Genomic DNA, 15,022 nt, shown 5'->3' with positions numbered 1-15,022 from the left:
TTCAAGAAAATGAGTGAATTTCGGTTAAACATCAATGTTTTCCCTACCACATGCGCAAAGAAACATTCTAAAATAAAGTCATGGCAAGTGCCCACACAGAGAATTGTGTCTTCTTATAAATGATGTAAAAGAGTATAGCATTGCACTCCAAAAAGATTTAGTATATTGTAACCTAAAGGAGAAATATGTTCTGAATGAAATGTGTTTTTCTGGCATATTATTATCTTCCTATTCATATTGCACCAATATATAAAGTTTAGCTGGAGTATCTGTCCATTTGGCCATTTTATATCACATTTTCACAGGCGGGTGTTTTCGGTCCGAAGAAGGCGATTTAAGGCCTGTGAAAGCTTTAATGTCCCTTTAAGATTTAAAACTGTTGTGTTCAATATCTGCAACAAAATACCAAAACAAACCATATGGACAGGCACGTGGGGCTTATGCGGGCAGGGGAAAGAATGAACTTGTTAGATATTTTCACTCCAAGCAATTTTGATAATGTCTTTTGTGTGTGTGTTTTTTAAATCCCCTCAAAAATGTCAATTTCAAAGCAAAAAAATCCAATTTCATCCAAGACAAACAACAAATTAGCAAAAATGACAGATCAAAGATACTTTGAAGTGTAGAAATCAATAAGCTTCCTATAACTTGTTGTTTCACACTTATAAAAGTGTGAAATCTTGAAAGCGCCTTGTCGCTCGGAGCCCATTTATTTACCAGCCGTCAACGATATATTCTAGCATATAATGTCATGGGTGCCTTTAAACTGCAGCAGATGGTCAATATGCACTGCCAGCTCTCATTAAGAGGTTCAAGAGAATACAAAATTTCATAGTTTGGGCACATTATAAGTACTTTCGACTATTTTTATGGTGGAAATCTGGTCAAAATGGGCGTTTATAACTGAGCGAAAGACAAAATGCTCATTTTGGGGGTTTTGACTGGAAGGAAAGCTTAAAATGAACAAGATACATATATGTTGGAGAGCATTATAAGCTTAGAAATGAAGTTCAATGAAGTAACAGGGGCAGAAAGGCAGCTCAGATCTATGCAGGCTTCCTCAAAGAGGTTTCTAGTACATCTTCTGGGGACACAGCTTCCCGCAGAATTCGCAACACAACAAATATCATTGATCCATGTCACCTTTGTATGCAAAGACAAGCGAATAAGGTCAATACTTCCCTTAAATAACTGAATGAGAGAAGCATGTACCAAATAAAAGACTAAACTGGTTGCTGAAAGTGCCACATTTTGGCAAAAAGATCCCTCAAAGGTAAATGATGAAGGGGACACTTGCTACAACAATCCTATGTTTAAGTCGGACGCCACATCCCTTCAAGCCGGGACCATGACTGTAAGCATATTGTGAGAAAACAATACCAAACACAAGCTAATTGTAGGGTTACAAGTAGCATATCAACACAGATGTACTGCATACATGCTTAGGAACAAGGATAAACCTGTTAAGTGCCAACTTCTGCTGCCAACAAAGCACGAGCTTTACGTGTCAGGACGCGTAACTATCCATACAAACTGCACGGTGAATTGCACGAGTGACCACAAACCTGATTATGACAGTATTTCACACCTTAAGCATCATAAATATGCTTATTTGCTTGTGTACATGATCATTATTTAGTATTATGACCTGTTTTGCTATCAACAACCCTTATCCAGTGGCCCTCGGCTTAGTCGCAGACATTCTTCTACCTGAAAAAGTCAAAATTCTCAATAAAAATAGATATGAAATGGAGAAAAAAACACGCATTTAAGTATTTTTAGTGTATTTCTATGCATAATATGAAGTAATAAACCTTGTTATGTTCATTATTGTACTAAATATGAAGGCTGCCTCAATTAAGTGTCTGCTGCACTGTCTAAACTGTAAAAATGTCCGCCATTCCATGTCGGTGAAATGAGACTCTGTTTGAATGTTCATGCGTTATGCACAAGCTATTGTTGCGTTACTGGATCACGGAATCCCTGGCATTGAATTCTTACTTCATGTAGCACACTTACGCTACACGGTCAACCAATATGCCTTTGAATTCAAGTCGGGAAGCAATTTAGCCCTTATTTGGCTATATCAGGTTGGGGGGTCAACTTGAAAAACAACTATTCCAGGTCAAATTTATCTGAATTCATGCATTTAAGGCACTTATTTTCTTCTCTTTTGCTAAGAAATGACCAAAAATCAGCTTTCTCAGTCATATTTTGCACTTGCAGATGATATTTCATTTTTACCTAAAGCTAGTTTAGGTCACAATATACCAAAAGATTTCCTACACAAATTCAATGTAAACGCAATAACTTCAATACAAAATAAAGTCAAACTTTTGCGCATAGAGACCCCCATAACCATACCTTTTCTTAAAGAGTATTCCAGGCCGTAATGATTTAGACAATAAAAAAGGGGGGTCATGCGTTATGCAAGAAAGAACTCGATGCGAATCAGCGGTCACTGTTTTACAGCCAACTATTTACCGGGTTCGTACCAGTGGATGAGGGTTTCCCGCCATCTGTCAAAGTCTTATGTAGTCTCCAACCTTCAAGCAAATGAGTGAATTTCTGTTAAACATTTATGTTTTCCCTACCACATGCGCAAAGAAACATTCTAAAATAAAGTCATGGCAAGTGGCCACACAGAGAATTGTGTCTTCTTATAAATTGATGTTCAGGTTTTTAAAGAGTATAGCATTGCACTCCAAAAAGATTTAGTATATTGTAACCTTGACTGGAACAGAAAACAAGAATCATCAGTTTCCATTTATGCAAAGGCCATGGTATTCGTAATAATCAACTTTCGCTGCGCATGACAATAATACAAAACTATAAATTGAAAAAATAAATAACGTAGACATGGGACAGCGTTTGTTTCAATGATGTAATTCTAATATATTAGTTCAGGCTATTCTAATTAATATGATATTTTATAACCAGTTTTACCAAGCAGTTGTTTTTATGTTTGTTACACTTAACATTTAAAAAAAACACTAGCAGACACGTTTGGTTAAAATGAAACAAATATTATTGAATGCATATATTTCTCTTTGCATCCAAACCCTCTTTTCGTTCTTCTCTCAAAATGTATGCTCAGCTTCAGGCCAATGTGTTAAACTGGTTCTCCTGTTAGAAAATGAATATAGTTTCCAGTTTAAAGATTTATAAAGTGTCTCCACATTTTGTCTGTAAATCCCATATACGTATTCCTTATCTGTGTTAAAGTGTAACATCATTCAGTTACTATTGTAACTGAGACACATAAATCTGCTTTAGAATTCTAAAACAGTACGTGATGTTAAATGCACACCTCAAATTGTTTGTATTAGTTAGTCAGATACAATATGAACATAATAAGTAGAGTTATCCTTTAAAGCGAAGCATTTGACCATTTACTTTCGACTTTACATTGCAACACTATTTGAACACGAACGCCGTTTCTTTATATCATTTTCAATCTCCAAAATCTTTTCTTGCAGTGTTGTTTTCAAAATAAATTATAACAAATGCAACAAAGAAACGAAATGAGATTCGCATATCAGGAAATAACTGCAAATCCCAGATTCGACCACACAGCTTGTGAGTTAATTTTTCATTCAACCTTAATACGATAATATCTCTGATTCTAGTAGAGAAGTTGTAAGTTACTGGCATGAATATGATACTGACCACCCAGCTGTTCCAGAAAAAATGAGGGTAGGTGACCGTCGTGGTATATGTTATGACTCAACACTGTTGACCGAGCCGAAAAATCGAACACAAGAAACAAACAGACAGGCACACGTTATCATATAATTTTCATAGCATTTGACTGCAGTCCTTCATTGAATTAACACTTTACACAAACCAATTGATTCTGAGAAAAAAATCTGAAAAAATATCGACAAAAAAAAATAATCATATTGTTTCGCCATATGTTTCGTGGGCCGGCTAATTTTGTATATGCCTATCAGTAATGAATAATAAGTTTATTCGACAATCGAAAACGAGTTAACGTACTCGATACTAGTGTTGTATGTGTTCAACCAGGCTACTTCTATTTTCTGCAAATGTCTGATGTGTTTGTAAGTTATCGTTGAGACGAAAGAAAATTGTTTAATTCATACAGAAAAAGTCGCCAAAACCATACATGGAAGAAACTTATATTGGCGATAGTACTAACATGAAATATAATAACTATTGATGTATCGTATTATGCGAGTAATATGCACACACATGTATATAATTTATTGAATATTATATAAGTTTGATGATCTTAGAACGTGTATAATACTTTTTGGTTGACTTAAGTCTAGTTAGAAGGAAAAACCCGACTGCTACACGTTCTAATAACACCATAATTTTATTCTATATGAGTACATGTTAATAAGTGATAAATGGTACAACAGCTTATTTGATTACAGCAACTGAGATACATGATTTTTTTTGTTTGTTCTATTTCTGTTAATATTCTCATCTTGTTTTCTGAAATAGTTCCAATTGACTCAACAAACTGTGCGATTTTTCCACCTTTTTATACTTTCACTGTCTTGATTAAGCATCATATTGACTCACGCCGGAGTTCTCAGTTAACATGAGTATTTTCAGGTGTGCAGTTAAGTTCATGTCAATTGTTATGTTGCTCTTTCCGCACAATATAAAGTGTTCATCGTTTTTGTCGTAAATCATTAATTAAAGAAAATTATTTTCAAAGTAATAATTTGTATGCAAAATATTGATGTACAGCTTTCAGCAGTAACGATTTGCAAAGATGAGAGTGAAAAATTATGCTGAATGACTGTTTGAATATTTAATCCATGTATATCTTACTTTTCCTTCTACGATATGATTTAAAGCTAATAATTGTCAGAACATGTACTTTTTTAATACAAATACTACACTCGATTACTGTAGTAGGTAGGCATGACTATGGGTTTATATAAATAAATGGCAGATACGGTTTTCCCACAAGTCCGATAAGTGCGCTTTTATTTATGCCTATTCTATGGAACGCATCAGTAATTATTGTACGTGCTATCGAATTCTAACGAAAGTAGGTTCTTGTTAAAGCAGTTTAGAATTATTTTATTCATAGTTCAAAAATACTTAATATAATATACTACATTAAACTCGCATTGTCTGATACCATATGTATTTTCATAAGTATTTTGATTAAACTTATACATCATTATATAAATCACTGTCATAATAACTAATTAAGGTCTTTAAACAAATTATGTGTGATCAAAATCTACTACAGTCAAATATTAACGAGATAAAACAAGCAATATTTCGATTGATGTTGAAATTTTACGTAAACATAAAGAAAACACAAATTGTCTACATGTTCGTACCGTTTTTGTGTGTCAACACAATTTTTAATACCGCTAAAACATGTGTGTTATTAAATTTAATATAAGCTTAGATTCAAACATAAAAAAATCAGGTTTACACATGTAAACAAAGCAATATACTTCAAAACTGAAATCATTTCTAACCAAGATCGGCTGGAAAAACTGGTCTTGCATTCAACGTTCTAACATGAATTACATTGTAAATTTAATATGATGGTAAAGATTCGTTTCCAAACGTACATACACTGTAGTTATTTTTATGTTCTTTCAATCATTTCGTCCATCGAAAAGAACAAACGCAAAATCATAATTCGGATGAATGTTTAAGAGTTGTTTACATGAAAGGAAACATATATATGCACGGTGTGGGATGACAAATTGCTTGAGATATCAGGTGGATGTGCTTTAAAAGTTTTATCTGAAGTGTGAACTCTTTACAAATTACTCCTCACATATCCACAAATAAAATATATTACGGCTCAAGAGCATCAGAGAAACCGAAAGGAAATTGACATCAATCAAACGAAGTATTTGTCTTTCTAAATTAAACGACGAGACTGTCTGTATGTTACTACGAAAATCCACTTTCGTTCACAGACATTGCGCTTGTTACTCTGATATTCTTAATTAAATCATGGCATCAGATGACGAATTTAACTGGATTCCTTCGAGTCGTTTATTATGCATTATAAACTTACCGTCAAAAAGGCAAGTTCGAACATTATCAATGCGTTGCATGTTTATTTAAACCAAACCCGCATATCCTAATAATCCTATCGCAAAATGTCCAAAGTTACAACATGATGGGTATACAACTGTTTAGTTATTTGATTGTCCTTTGATACGATATTTGCTTGTTGCATGTAACTCACGCACACTATGTAAATGATACACCAGATGCTTTTAGCCATTTTGTTCTACCAAAAATGATAATTTAATGATAAAGCAAAAGATATAAGACATTCTAGAGTGCATTACATATTTGTTTGGCATGTTACACAGTTTTACCCCCAACCCCTAATAACCAATATCATTTAGTTTAAAACGGACGTAAGTGCAGTGTTTTATTGTGGTCATATTCAGCCCCTTGTATAAAATATCAGTGATATAAATTTATTTTAATTTATAATGTTAAAGTCACGTAGCAATATAAATTGTGTGCGTGTATTTATAGATTAATTTAGATAACAAGATCTAGAGAAGCGCTTGATTTTGCATAAGGTTGTCAAACTTTGATTTATGGGTATAATAACAACCGGAAATGTCGATAAAAATTCTTATTCCGGATTGCATGCACTTTTTTCATGGACGTCTGCATCAGATACAATGGGTACGGTATATCAATAAAATATTCTAACGATAAAATATTAAATAACATGGAACACGTTTTGTTGCTATACTTTTTTAAAATATTAGTTTGGTAAAACTGTTAACAATTTTTTCAAAAGTGTTTGTAAACGTAAATTAACTTGTAGTTAGTATGAAGCTTTTGGCATTATGCTAGTAACACTAACTATTTGTTGAGAAACGGGTCTTGAATTATGTAAGTATAATTCAGTGTTTTTTATTTCATCAATTAATGCCGACGTGCATGTTTTATTTTCCTAAAAATGTATACTGTTTTTCTTGAATACCAATAGTTAAGACAGTTTTTGTTATTGTTTTGCATTCCATATATATGTAACTCGCATACAGAGGAAATACAACATATGTGTTTGGTTTAGTTACTTTTATAATTGAAATTAACTCGGTATCGGATTTCTAGAACAGCATGTGTACTAATCTTACAACCGATTGAGAAACAGTAAACGATTCCTTATAAATATTTGAGAACAACTTCTGCAACTTGTGTAAATGACATATACCGTATTCGCATTACGTCTCCAGTTAAACACAGGTATTGGTTTTTTTAAATTGAAGCACAATAATATACATATCTATGGATTTTTTCGCCAACAAATACAACTTTATAACATCTATAAGTATCGTCGATTACTTAATGTATTGTTTGTTGATACACGGATTATAAAGATTTATTTCTTAAACATTCACATTTCCGTCTTTAGTGAAACACTGATATTGCAATTCTTAATTCAACAACAACAACATTCATTTTAATTGATTCAGAGGTCATAAATTGTGACAACAATACAACTTTATTACAGCTTTATGCTACGTCAATTACTTACTTAATTAATGTGTTTATACATGGAATTTAACGATTTCTTTCTTTCCCATAACGGAGATATTATATTGTTTTTCCTAAAGGTATATTTAATTTCCTCGCATAGTCTTTCCTTGTTTTCTTAAACATCTCCGAAAATCATTGTTTCCTATATTATATTTGATCAATGCTTCTCTTCTATAATCATAATGATAATATGACAGCTCAACACTGGATCCTCATCGTCCACGCGATGCAATGTCTGCACCGAATCGCATTTGAATATCTGCCATGTTCGTTTTCCGAAATGCATATCTCATACGGTCGCGTTTGACATGCAGATACGAGTTGATATTACAAATCCGTAGCGTAAATGCATTCAAACAATGTAAACAAATTGCTTTTTAGACAAGATTCTGCATGAAATAATTGTGTAATTTTCAGCAGTTACGTTATTTTAGAATCTCAGAGAAAAGGAGCAAAGTGATATTCAATGACGCTTTATTAATCATCCATCCACATGTCTATCCGCAAAAACTTAAATGAAATGTCGTAACGTATGGTCACGAAATTGTACTTGCATAATTATCTGAAAAGTTCTTGAGATATATTGAACACACAATTACAAACTGGTTTATGTTAAAAAAATAGAGTTGTACCCCATTGACACATGGTTATCGGAAACTTTTTATCAGATTTTACAGAACTATATTAAAATAATAAGGATTTTTTTTCAGGAATGAGACTCCTGAACTGACTGAAACATAAAAAAGACGTATTCTAATTTTAATTAAATGAGTTAAATCAATTATAGTATATCAAAGACTATCGATTCTTGGTAAGGTAATTTAAAAGTGAACTTAGTATGTTTCCACTTACAATCCGGAAACAAAAAATTGGAATAATATCTAAATGTATATCGATTGTATTTTCATTTTTGGCATAAAACAATATTTTAGGTGTGACCCATTTATTCAATCACGCATAATTTGTAAAGGGACCAATGATGTTTCATTAAATATGAGAAACATTTATGTAAGAATAATTGTCTTTACTTGAATGTGTATGATTATAAATGAAACATAAACGTTCTTGAACAACAGTCGTGCAAAATTTGTATGAATATTGTATACGCATTTTCAGCTTTGTATGAAATCTTGTATAAATTGCTACCTACACACACCGCATTACTTGAAACAAAAATATATAATATTTCCTTAATCTCCTTGCATTCGATGTTATTGTTTCATTTAACTAACATCACATACCTAGTAATTTCTCAATTGAACCATTTATCTACGTAAAATTTTATACCGAAATGCCTAAAAGCATGGAAGACTTTCATATGTTCGTTAGTTTAAGACGTTCGGGAACCCAACCAGTTAATTTCTCAGTTCATACGAGGTTTCATTCAATGAAAAAGCTTTTTCAATATTGAAACGGAGATATTCGTATCTTGCAAATGTATTCGTGTGTTCTAGAACAGCTTTGCCTTTTTGCCTAATTTGACTCAGCCTGGCTCATTCGAATACACTTTACAGCCTTATTTTGGAAACGCAAAGTTGCAAAGTCTTAGCTCAGTATCATCTTGAATGTATTTACAAGTCAATAAACTCATCCTCACAATTCATTTAATTGCATGTCCCCAGTCAGTGAATTCACTTGAATGCGTGGCATGTTGCGTTTCGCACTTAATTGCATTTTATGTTGAAGTCAAATGCAGACATAAGTTATTATCAAGATTCCATAAAGTCCATGCTGCGGAAATGTTTGACATTACTTCTATGAAGTCTCCAATGCCTTTAAATTCGCAATTGTCTGCAGCTACATTGCATTTTAACGTATGTGTTTTACGACACATACATGCAATTTTCAGTAGTTGAGTTTTGTAGAAGCTTTTTAATTAAAACATGTGTACATTTGTTAATGCATTTAAGGTGTTCTGTATCAAATTATTTAACGCATTAAAGCGGTTTCTTTAAGTCTAAAATATAACTAGTATTATCATTATTTATACATATATATCGCATACCCCAGGCTTAAGAAGGTCCGCATATACTGAATCTGGACAAAAGCAACAGGGCAGCAGCGAGATTTACTTTTTTGGTTAGATCTTATGAACCAAAACGGTGTCACATCGTGTCAAATTCTCTTCCATTATTCAGCAATATATTTCGTATTACGGAATTAATCGACACACAAGAAACACGAGATGTGAAATGATGTCATTCAAGCATTCGACTTTCTCAATAAAGAGACTAAAATGTTTTCTATTTCTCTCAAGGACATCACCTTGCAATAACGTACATAACAATTAGATTGCTGTTTAAAATAAATGTGAAATATTTGGATTTTACTATTAATTGCATATTATAACGTTATGCGCATTATTAATTAAGTCTGCAATTGAGCTCCATCTCTTACAACTTCGTGTCTGTAATATTTAAACTGCTACATTTAAATTAAAGATTGCTATACTCTATTCACCGAATTTATATCTCAATTACAATTTCATTTTTGTTAAAATCCCACGACCTTTATAAAAATACATTTAGGACTAAGGGATTTTACCAAAATATATAGTGTGTATTTTATTTAATCAGACTACACATTTTTAACTTGTTTGATATCAGCATAGTTCAATTGTGTTTTTATCAGAATTTTAATTCTCGCAGAGTTTTATATAACGGTGGTGTTCTATTATTAAAATTTTAAATTAAATCAAAGCAAGAATACGCGATTTTTATGTCAGTATTGTATTTGTTGCAATATTACCAACACACGAATATTAACGAGAAATGTAATGTTTATTTTCTGAACCATCTTTTGGTACCATAATTAAAGAAATTTACTTCTTCAATCAACAAGAAGTATCTGCTATTGTAAAAAAAATGGTTACTTTTTTGGTACTACTTCTCAACTGTGTTTCTAGTGTAGTTTTACCAACGTCTTATCTGTTATAAAAAGAGATCATCTCATATAGTCCACGCTTCTATAATTTGTATCGAGAAGTACAATGATTACGTAAATTTAAAATTCGGATAACAAAATGTTATCGACAGGAATCAAAACATTAACATTTTGAACAAATACATATTTGTCAAATATATTTAAGCCTATATATTGTAGGTTAAAAAGCAGCTTTTAATGTAAATATAATTTGTGTAACCATTTAAGTAAGTGATTATGTTGACTTTCAAACGTAAAACAAATTGTCTTTAAAAGGCAAATTTAAACAATCAAAGCGAGTTCTTACGATCGTAGTAACATTTTTAAAAAACAGATATAATGATGATGATGATAAACAATTACTTAAATTAACAGTTCGGAAGAGGCATTTCCAAAATTCAAGAAAATATGACCTTTTTATAATTGTAAAAACGAGCTTTTACAAATGCGAATAAGAGTTTTATAAATTGCAAATAGTTTTCTCGTACAGTTAGAAACGTGTAAAATCATGTATACACTATTCAGAAATCCACACATGTATGTGCAAGTTTGTTCATACGACACATAAACGCAATTCTTATTCTACAATAAATGTAAGTAAACAGGTCTGTATTGGCGTTAACTAAGTTTGCAATAAAAGTCAGACGAGGTTTTGTAACAAGTATAAAATGTATACAGTTATCGTTATCTATTCGATTGACATTGTCAGAACCACGACGCGATATTGCTTAACTTTCGATCATGCTCTCATAAAATGTCTGCATGCGGGACATAATCTAAGTCTGATTATACAATAATGAAAAAACGGATAATTTTATTCAAGATGCTTGGTGTGGATAATATCAGCATTATAAGATTCCAGTGTTGAATCAACAATGGATCACTTTCCTTTAAGACTAGCGGAAATTAACATTACATATCGCTCCGGAGACTGTTAATGGTGTTACATAGTTTATATATTTATTACATTTACGAGTACGTCTATTTTTGTGTTCAAATAATCAAAATCAGTATATATTTTAGTAAATGATTCTGTTCGCATTCTTCAATCGGTTAGAATTAAGATAATTTATATGCTTTTGCCAACATCAGGTTCAAAGAAAAGCATCAACATTGGCTTTTTAGTGTGACAATTAATAACAATAAAACGCATTTTAAGATTTGAAAACAATCCGTGTTTATACAATGCATAAATAACAAAGCTGTAATAATAAATCTCTGGAGATATGGATATAGCCATAATGTTTGTATTTTTGTATTATTATAATTTCTTTGTTAAGAAATTAAAGTTCACCTAAGAAAACACACACATACATAAATAAATTTATATATATATAATATAGTATATAATATAACATATTTCATAGATGCTTATTATGCATTTTACGCTTGACGCTGTAACAATTCCAACACTCTTAAAATCAGACAAACATAAACTTCTTAATAATTATCATTAGAATGTAAATATCGCACGTTGAATGACAAATATAATTATTACAATAACATATTGTCCTTTTTACCTACCAACCTGTATCAAGCATGTGTCGCGGAAGAGGAAACAAAACACTTTGTTTAATTCTGACCTTCCCTTGTTTGATAAGCGGCAGAATTTGCGGGCCAGTTCGAAATATATTACCTTATATTTTAGTAGGAAAGCGACGTATACCGTACATCAATGGCACACGTGGAAATTGATTACGGCCTAAAGTATTCTCAGGTCTTTTTTAATTTAACAATAACACGTGTTCGCTTTCCTGGACGAAGGGATGCTTTCATTCACAGACATGCGTGATTATTCTTCGGACACTGCTAAATTACTTCTAGCTATAAGATTGTCCTCCTGAACGAAATTCCTCTTGCGGCATATAACTTCATGAAATGGTTAGCCGGCCTTGTATATGTGATGGATCTGAATAGCAAGTATTTATTTTCTGCACCAAGTGGTTGGCTGATAGTATTTGAATGGAACTTATTTAATAAATAGATCTTCAGAACCTATGTTTATTTTAAAGCAGTCAAGAATTCGATCTACAGAAAGACTTTTGCATCTAAATAACAAAATTGTAATAATTAAATGTCCTCTAAAGCGAAATGTCTTTTAAAGGGACTTATTTAACGCATTATTTACGCATACGAATATGATAAAATTGATAGAAAATGTATTGACTGGTAATGAAATGTTCCAATAGAAAGTCGCATTGCTATCTTAACAACTTAAACAAATTATTCATAAAAAAATCATGGCACTATGTTTTTGTTTGCTTGTGTTCAATATTTTTAAATATAATAATATGATAGTAAAATGCAGGTTTGATAAATTCTGCAATAACTGAATCAAAAGTGCTGTCTCATTCATGATGCATTATGTTATTGACGTGTCTTGTTTCTGTTAAGTGTTGCTCATACGAAACCATAATTGGGTAACCCTTGTAAACATAGACTAGGAATGTTTGGTCACTTTTAACCAGGCTCGTTTTAAACATGCCATTTGCGATGTCAATTATTTATCTGAACTGTTATATTTTATTTAATTGATTTCCTTGATTTTCGTTTATTTGTCGATTTTTATAACACAAAATAGTACATGTGAAAATGAACTTAAATACCAATGAAATGAAGAAAAAAAAACTGAGTTGTAACGCGGACTATTGGTCTGAAATTTAGAATCTATTTTATCAACATAAGTGATTTTGTTGTTAAGCCATATATGCATCCAACAATTCAATACGTTATGATGATGAATCAGTATATGCATAATCTTATCGAATGTAAAAAGTTTTTTTATCAAAGTGTTCAAACTATCGTAACCATTATGTAAATTATTTCTAATATAGATAGTTTTTATTTGTACTATATAAAAAACCGAAGTGTTTTAACACATAAGTCAACTACTCTTACTCGCGTAAAATTAAAAGTTTGTATTTAAAAATAGCCTGCGCATGGTTTGGCAATCTCAAAACACGCTATTTACCTACCTTATTAAAGTATGTGTTATATCCATATGTTATTTATTGGTATAACACAAAACATTATTCGATATAAGTATTTGCAAATGCGTATAATTAAATCTGTAACCCGAAAACATTGCAAGGTGTTATTGTTCAAATAAGCATGCACAAATTAGACCCATGTACAAAATGACGGCATTCATCCTTTATATGGAAAGCATGGGCTTTAAAAGTAGTGCATTTTGACAAATTGAGAGATCTCTACCTCCAAATAAAAAGCAAGTAGTTTACACTTTATCTAACGCGCAAAGATTGTTGAGATAGGTCAGTATTGACTTGTGACATTTACAGTTGAAATTGCATTTACCTTCATGTGTGGACTGGTGTGATCGGCAGTTCTAAGAATATTCAATAGAGAATGGTAACACTTGTAATGACTTGTGATGTTCGGAAAGTGGAGTTATTGTTTATCGCAGTGCACAGGTGTTAAAGTGATGTTCAATGAAATCAAACAATCTGGTAAAAACTTGATTATGAATGTCGGATTAAACAGAAAATTTAAGTGGGTGAAAAAAGGGTAAAATACTAGCTTGAAACGGATTTTATCACAGCAAATTCTCAGATTAAAACATGTTATTTGGGTATTATGCTCGTCAGATTTTTGGGACCTATAGCCGATTCGCGATAAATTGGACAACGCTATTTAACCGACCGTGATATGTGAAGAGTTGCAGTGTAATCAATTAACAGTTGTGTTAAGAAAAAAGCCTACCTATCGACCGACATTTTTTGGGGCATATTACCAGAAAAAAACTGTTTTTAGGACTAATTCATAATCTTGATTGAAATAACATTTTTTATTATTTTGAATTAAGTTAACGTATCGAAAGTATTGAACTCAGATGATGAGCAATACATGTTACGTAAATTTCTTGTAAAGCAATCAAGAAGTAGTTTGTAATTTGATTAAAAGAGTAAAGCAGTTGTACAAGCGGGTTTAATACTTAAATTACGCGACTTTAGAGGTTTGTTTATCCAGTACATTTGAAAAGCGTCTCCAATTGACTAATACAAATAAATTAAATTAAGCTATAGAAACTTTCAATATATGATAATTATTTATATTTTAAAAACATTCATTCTGGAAATGTTCACTCTTTTCATAAACTTAATTCCATCCTCGCTTTGTCATAAAAACACAATCTATAATATCTTTACGATGTCATGACACTGTTCAGGAATCTTATTTTTACGTTTATTGCGAGATTTCGTGCAGTGTGTAAATAAAGTTACTGCGAGAGTCCGATAGCGAATTGATTGACGCTCTGTTGTGTCAAACAATCTCGCATTTTATTTCAATAATGTGTGTACGCAATAACTTGATATAATGTTGTATATCAAACTGGTTGCCATTTTCGAACGAGAAGAAAGGTTAGACGACAGAATTCTTTTAACATTTCTTAGATTTATAAAAAAAAACAGAAATGAGATAAAACCAGACTAAAGATTGCTTTAATTCAGTCGATGCATAGGTCTTTGCATAGTTATGATTCCAAAGCAATATGGAGTTGTATACGATGACGATATAAAGCTAGCGGACCAAAGTGAACTTGCGAACTCAATCAAGT

The sequence above is a fragment of the Dreissena polymorpha genome, chromosome 4, assembly GCF_020536995.1.
Source record: "Dreissena polymorpha isolate Duluth1 chromosome 4, UMN_Dpol_1.0, whole genome shotgun sequence".
Taxonomy (NCBI): domain Eukaryota; kingdom Metazoa; phylum Mollusca; class Bivalvia; order Myida; family Dreissenidae; genus Dreissena; species Dreissena polymorpha.
The sequence above is the reverse complement of the archived record's forward strand: the minus strand, read 5'-3'. Positions refer to the sequence as shown.